A 7594-nucleotide genomic window follows, 5' to 3' on the forward strand; every position below is an offset into this window, starting at 1 on the left:
CTAGTTTTGAAAACCAGAGGGAACCATATTACTCCTACAACCTACTGACAAATTATACATAGCAGATCAAGAAATATATGTCTAGGTAAGGTTTATCTGAGAACAATTGGTCTTTGCCCAAGATTTGTCTACATGGCACACAGTAATTAAAAGTACAAGACTGGTGGAACTAACCTTGGATGTTTAACAGACATACTTTGAGGCCTATACTAATTTGTTAAGAGGGACATAAAGGACAGTTTTTGCTCCTTGCCCTCCTGGGTCGACTAGTTCCAGGTGACAATAAGCATCTCTCAAAATGTCCTGTAATGGTGGTGGGTCACCTGTCCTCTTGATTAAGGAGGTTGAGGAGACCCCATCAGATGACTTGAACCAGTATCCAGTCTACAAAGGGAAGGTTCAACACAGAGGAATCACTTCCTCCATGCTTCCAAGCGAAGCCAACCATGGTCAAGCAGGACCTTTGACTTATCTTCACATAGGTGGAACTGTTAGAAGAAAGGAGCCAGGGGCTCCTCCCAAGCCCATGTGACCCCCGAGGAACAGATCCTTAAATGACCTTAAGAGTAAAAATAAATTGGTTTATCTGGGCCAACTGTAGGGTCTTAAACAACCAAAAGGAAAGTATAACCAAAGATTAAAAGGGGTCAATATAATTTCTTAAGAGTCCATATGCATATCTAAAGGCTACATAACAAGCAGCAATGTCAGATAGGAGATACCTTCTTTTGAGTTGTTGGCCAGGGTGAACAATGGGACTCCCAAATAGTAACCCCGCATAGAACTGGGAAAATGAACAGCAGACCCTAATCTTATCTAAAGGAGTATTGACAACTCATTGTGTCTAGAAGCGGAACAGTTGACCCTCCTAAAGCAAAGATCTCTAGATAGGCTGACTAGATTCAACAGAAGGTCAAGTAGTGGGGATTGTCTGGAGGCCGACAAGACAGTAAATAGTAGCAGGGATATCAGAGTATAAGGGCTCTAGTAGGGGGAGGGAGGCTATGGGAGGGTGCCGTCTGGGAAGTGGGTGTATAGTCGAATAAAATGGTTTGGGATGTTCTGTGTGATATACAGACACAAAAAAATCAACAAATTTTTTAAAAATGTATTATATTTGAGGAGGAAGTGTGGAAATTTATGACATGCTAATTAGTAGAGGTGATAAACATTACCATTGAAATCCACCCGATGACGTCATAGGCATACACAGGCACCAAGGGTCCAAGTGCAACCGATTATGACTAGTAATAATCAGATGCATACAGATTAGAGATGCATGCACCAACATCTCAGTGTTAGTACCAAAAACAATGAGTCTTTCTGCAAGGAACAATATATTCTAAAATGAAATGGAGATCTTTTGTGTGTGTGTGTGTGTGTGTGTGTGTGTGTGTGTGTGTGTGTGTGTGTGTGTATTTGTCTGGAAAACATTACCATTGAAATCTACCTGATGACTTTATATCCATGCCTAGATGCCAAGGAGCTCAGAAAGTAACTGACTGTCACTTGTAATAATCAGATATATAGAGATTAGAAACGCATGTGCAAACATCTTAATGTCAGTTGCACTGAAAATGTATTTTCCTGTATGAAACTGTGTATTTTAATAATGAAATGAAGATCTTTTTTAAAGGTTAAAACCTCATTTAATTTTATGTCTTATAAAGCTTATACTGAGTACAATATTGTATAACGGTAACAATTCAACTGCAAACCTAAAAATTTAAAGCCAATTTTGAAAAAGATGCATCTCAGCTCAGAAAATTGTTATTGAATATGTCAATGCTGTTGTAATGAAATACTTCTTCTAAGTATGTGGTTATTAAATAAATAATTAACTGGGGAAATAAGGAAGGAAAATCAAAGGAAGAGGTCCATGTAGTCCTTGAAACAGGCTTAGGCCATCTGAGTAAGAAGTCTTAGGACCTAGAGCTTTGACTATAAGGCATTGCACAGGATCCAGATGGGTATATTCCATTGGTCCTGGGACTCATCATCCTGTGGGAAAGGGCAAAACTGGAAGGGGATGAAAGCAGGGCCATATGATGGTCAAGGTCATTAGGCCAAGGGAAGTTCACTCTCTACCCACTCTCAGTGCTCCTGTTACTAGTTCTTCTTTACCTTAGCCGCTTTCCTCTCAAGTATTTGTGTTCCCCCAGTTTCTGACCTTCTGCACCAGAGGCTCTTAATTTGAGGGGTGTCTGATAGGATTCAGGAAGGCATACAAATTATTGAGAGCATGTATTTTTCTAGAAGGAGAAAACCCCACTAATTTTATTTTTTTATCCAAAAGATCTATGACTCCCCCCCCACTCCCCCCCCCACCAAAGTTAAGAATCACTGCATGGTGCACAGCTGTGATCCTAGTACTTGGGAGGCTGAGGCAGGGGAATGCCATGAGTTCAAGGCTTGTCTGAGCTACATATCAAGTACTAGGCCACTCAAGGCTACAAAGCAAGAATTATCTTAAAAAAATCACTATAATATTACGGTTTGTTTTTTTACTTCATTTTGGATGTATGCTGATGATTCTTAAAGTTGCTGTTTGTAGGCCTGTTTTTCTTCTAAAGGAAGTGCAGTCTCTCCTTAGAGCCCCAGATTAGAGAGCAAGCTGGCTCTTGGGCCTTTCTTGAAGTCATTATCCTTCTTACTGTTATGGTTTAGATGTCAATGGACTAATCCACTGATGGATTCAAAGTTTTTTATTTATTTATTTTTTAATTAAAATACTTTATTTATTAATTTTTATTTTATGTGTATGCATGTATTGCCTGCATGTATTGCCTGCATGTAGGTAATTGCACCAGTGTCGTGCAAAGCCCGCGGAGGACAGAGGAGGCCATCGGATCCCCTGGAACTGGAGTTACAGACAGTTGTTAGCTGCCATGTGGGTGCTGGGATTCAAAGTTTTAAAAGACTATTGGAGGTGGTGGAACTGTGGAAGGAAGTGGGTCACTGAGGACAGGTTCTGGAATGCTGAACTTCGCTCCTGGCTACATCCTGTCACTGTTTCTGGGCTGCCGGTTTAACCATGCCCTTCTGCCAGGATGCTCTGCCTCACCAAGGCCTTGAAACTGAAGAACTAAAATTAATCCTTCCTGCCGTAAGTTTTTTCTCGGGTGTTTTGTCACAGTGATGAGAACTCTGACTAGCACACCTATATGTCATTCTGAAATCAAAAACTGAATCTCTTGTCTCCCTTAAACATGTTCTGCTCTTCCTGTGTTCCCTACCTTGGTTCATTACCTACAAAAAAATCCAGTTGCATAAATCAGTAATCTCTCGGTCAGCCTCAGTCTCACTCCCTCCTCTACCTCTTCTTTCTTACTCTCTAATATCCCTCTATTCAGTGGGTTCTGAATCTACTTTATTTTTTTTCTCAAGAAGACTACTACCTGTTTTCTCAAAATTGCCATGATACAAATTTCAATACAAATTGCTTGATTCCTCAGGTCAGCTTATACTTGGGGGATTATATTGGTGCAGTTTCCTACTCTTCACATAGCCTGGAAAGCAAAAATTACCTGTAAAGTCAAGGGGGGAGAAGGAGATTCAGAATACCAATCAGAATTGGTGAAGGAATTTATAGAAATACATTTAAACACGTTCTTTCGGTATAATTATTGTAGTCTCTCCAGTACTGTGAATTTTTCACACTGTTTTCTCAAAAATGGTATTGCTCTTAAACTTGTGCCTGTATCATAGGCTGTAATAATGATTAGCTGAGTTCATAAGTGGAGCATTAATATGCAGGATACCAAAAATCAATCGGGACTTTTTATTTTCTTTTTAAAAATTTTATTTATCATTTTTTTATTTGTATGAGTGCATATGTGTAAGTTCACCCATGTTGCACAATGCCCACAGAGGTCAGAAGAGGGCATAGGATCCCCTAGAACTTGAGTTATGGACAGTTGTCAGCCAACATATGGGTTCTGGGAACCGAACTCAGGTCCTCTGAAAGAACATCTGTGCTCTTAACCACTGAGCCATCTCTCCAGCCCCTAGATTATTTTCTATTCATCCTAAAACTGGTGTTACTCTAAAATGAAGGTAAACAGTGGATAGAGAGAGACCATCTTATCTGAAATGTCTTTCTTCTCTCCTCCTCCTCCTCCTCCTCCTCCTCCTCCTATTCCTCCTCCTATGGCTCTTACTTGTGCGCTTCTCTTCTATGTCTTTCTCCTCTCCCCCCCCCCCCCCTCCCCCTCTCCCTCCCCCTTCTTCCTCTCTCTCTCTCTCTCTCTCTCTCTCTCTCTCTCTCTCTCTCAGTCTTTGTCTCTCACTCTCTGAATCTTCCTGCCTCAGTCTCCCAAGTGCTGGGATTACAAGTGTGCCACCCCTACTAGCTCTGAAATGTCTCTAATGGATGAATTTGGTGCCTGAACAGTGTCCTTTGGAGCAAGGTGTGGTGATCCTGTGAAGTCTAGAAGCTAAGGCAGGTGGTTTCAAGAATTCCAGGCTAGTGCCTAGAATGCAGTTGAGTGGTAGAGTGCTTGCTTAGAATGAATGAGTTCATAAATTCACTTCTCAGCACTGAAAAGAAAGAAAAGAATTCTAGTACATGGCAGTCTGGGCTACATAATGAGACCCCGTCTTAAAAAGCACAACAAAATAATAATCTCTGGGACTAGAGAGACGGATCAGGGGTTAGCACTGGCTGCTTTTGAAGAAGACCCCGGTTCAATTCCCCGTACCCACATGATTGCTAACAACTGTTGTAACTCCAGTTCCAGGGAATCTGATGCTCTCTTCTGACCTCTGAGGATACAGCATGGCTTGGGTGCATTTAGATACATGCAGGCATTACACTCATACACATAAAATAAAAATAATAAATAAATAATAATCTCTGCATGGAAGTCTTTGAATTATGTAGAGGCAAAGTATTCTGTATTTAGAAACTGTTCTTAATACTATGTGCAAACATTATTTTTTATTATTTACTTATGTGTCTGTGTGTATGTACACATGTGTGCAAGTGTCCCCCAAGGCCAGAAGAAGATGTTAGATCCCCTAGAACTGGAGTCACATGTAGTTGTTACCCACCCATTGTGGGTGATGGGAACCAAACTCAGGTCCTCTGGAAGAGCAGCAAGAACTTTCAACCACTGAACCATTTCTGCAGCTCCCCAGAAACTATTTTAGAATGTAAATACACAAAGAAGCCTAACATTTGCTAAAGAATCTTCTGTGTAAAAATATGGTTTGATAAATTGTTCTCAATTCTCACATAACTCTCTCAACTCTCACATAGGATTATTGGCTTCAGTGACAAAAAATGACATCTAGCCTCTCCCTCATTTTACAGGTGGTAAAACAAAAGATGAAGAGATGTTAGCTCCTGTAGGTCAGGCAGAGTGAAAAGTATTAACTTTGTCTATCTGTATTCAAGTGCAAACATCTAAATTGGACACAAAGCTATGAGGTAATCAACCAGTTTGTTCAGACTCCTACAGGCTCACTTACATCATAAGAACCATGTGAAGGCAACAGCAAGCGGCGTTTGATCCAGGATTCCGTGCTTCAGTCGTTGCCCTCTACATAATAAGAAGAGAGGGGAAAAAAAATGGAGCAATTAAGTAGGGCAGGTTCGATCCCTGTGCGGGGAACGCTTAAATTTCCTGACACTAGGTGGTGCAAGATCCTCTAAATTTCGTAAAGCAACCTAGATCACTAACCGGAAGTTCCCTTGCCCCTAAGAAAGATGGCGCCGGATAGCCAGACCCAATCAGGTTGCTCCGTGTAGGGGCGGTGCTGTTCTCTTCCCAGAAGTAGACAGCTCTGGAGTAGCCAATCAGAGTGGCCTCACAGGCGCATGTTTTGACCTCAGAGATGGGGCGGAGTCTAGTTGGAATTTTGGCGGGTTCTGCCTTGACCTGAGAAGAGGAACCAGCCCCGGTGAGCTTTGTGGGCTGTCAGGGATCGGGGGCTTGTGGGTTCCTGCGGGACTGGCGTCCGCGAAGGACTCCAGGTCTGAGCGTGAGAGACGCGGAGCCCTGAGAGCTCTGGCAGGCAAAATGGCCCCGGGTGATTTCCAGCCGGGGCTCGGAATAGGGAGGCCGGGGCTGGAAGATGCAGGGGTCGTCTGCTGAAGGAACTTGTTTTGGTGTATTTTACTTCTTTTTTAAGGAATATTTTATTTATTTATTTTTTATGTGTGAGCATACTGCCTGCATATATGTAAGTCGTGGTCTGAGGAGGCCGTCTGATTCCCCTGGAACTAAAGTTATGGACGTGTGTTGGCCCCCATGTGGGTTCTAGGAATCGAACCCGGGTCCTCTGCAAGCGGAGCTAGTGCTCTTAACCACTGGACCATCTCTCCAGCCCAGTGCTTTACTCCTTTTTTAAGAGCACCCTTTTATTTACTTTTTTTTTTTGTAGCCCCAGCTGACCCGGAGCTCACTTTGTAGACCAGGCTGGCCTCTACCTCCTGAGTGCTGGGATTAAAGGCCTCCGCCACCATGCCCGGCCTTTTGATAATTGCATATAATGTGTTTTGGTCATATTTCTCCACCCCCCCTCCCCACTCCCTCTGGACCCCTCCTTCACAATGTGTGCCTGTTCTGCATTCATGTCCCTTTAAAAAATAACCCACTGAGTTTAATGAGGGTTGCTTGCATGAAGAGCTCCCTTTTAAAATGCCTGCCTTCGACCAACTCCTTCCTTCCTTTAATCCCTATTGAACAGATAGTTAGCACGTGGCTCCGAGCTCGTCTCTACCTAAGAGGCTTGCACCCCAATGAGGATCCCAGGGAACAAATAAGCACAGGGTAGGGGACAACGTGCACTGAATAGGGAAAGGGTCAGGCTGGAGCGTTCTGGAGGGGGCCTTCAAGATGCTACAACTAAAAAGGTTCCAAAAATTGAACAGCTGAGTGGAGATGAGGCTAGTGCTTGAAGCCTGAAAGCAGCGAGTTGTTCAAGAAGCTTTCTGAAGTTGTTGCAGAAGTCTAGTCTGGCAGGAAGACGGTTTGACTGGGTAGAGTTGGGGTGGAGTGGGCACAAAAAAGATGAGAAAGTAGAAACAGGAGCACATCCATTGCTAGAGATGATTAGCTCCACACAGTGGCAGCACTTTGCAGGAAGATGCAAATGGAGCTCTGTGAGTTCAAGGCCAGCCTGCTCTACACAGCAAGTTCCAGGACAGCGAGAGCTACATAGTGAGACCCTGTGTATTAGTCAGTGTTCTCCAAAGAAACAGAACCAGTAGAATGAATATATATATGTATAGAGATTTATCAGCTTAGCTAACAGGATAGAGTCCGAGTAGTCCAACAATGGCTGCACCACACTGGAGAGGCTAAGAATCCGTAGTGGCTCAGTCCACAAGGCTGGATGTCTAAGTAGTCCCAATCTGGCGCTGAAGGTCTGACAAATTCCAAAAGATCAGCTAGTCTTCAGTCTACAGCAGCAAGACGAACTCACCAGCGAGAGAAGTCAAGCACCAAGAAGCCTCGCTTTCTTTGCCTTGGTCTTTTATATGGGCTGCCATCAGAAGGTCACACCCACATTTAGGGTGTGTCTTCCAGCTTCAGATGATCCAATCAAGAAGCTCTCTTTCAGTTAATCCCAGAGCCAGTTTTGACAC

At 43.1% G+C, this 7594-nt stretch overlaps 1 pseudogene; it reads left to right on the plus strand.

Moving 5' to 3' along the window:
- The window catches only part of LOC103741693, a 56256-nt pseudogene extending 50158 nt beyond the window's left edge, over positions 1 to 6098 (plus strand).
- Positions 6099 to 7594: the final 1496 nt, after the last annotated feature.

This window comes from Nannospalax galili, unplaced genomic scaffold, assembly GCF_000622305.1.
Source record: "Nannospalax galili isolate Female #2095 unplaced genomic scaffold, S.galili_v1.0 scaffold741, whole genome shotgun sequence".
NCBI classification, from domain to species: domain Eukaryota; kingdom Metazoa; phylum Chordata; class Mammalia; order Rodentia; family Spalacidae; genus Nannospalax; species Nannospalax galili.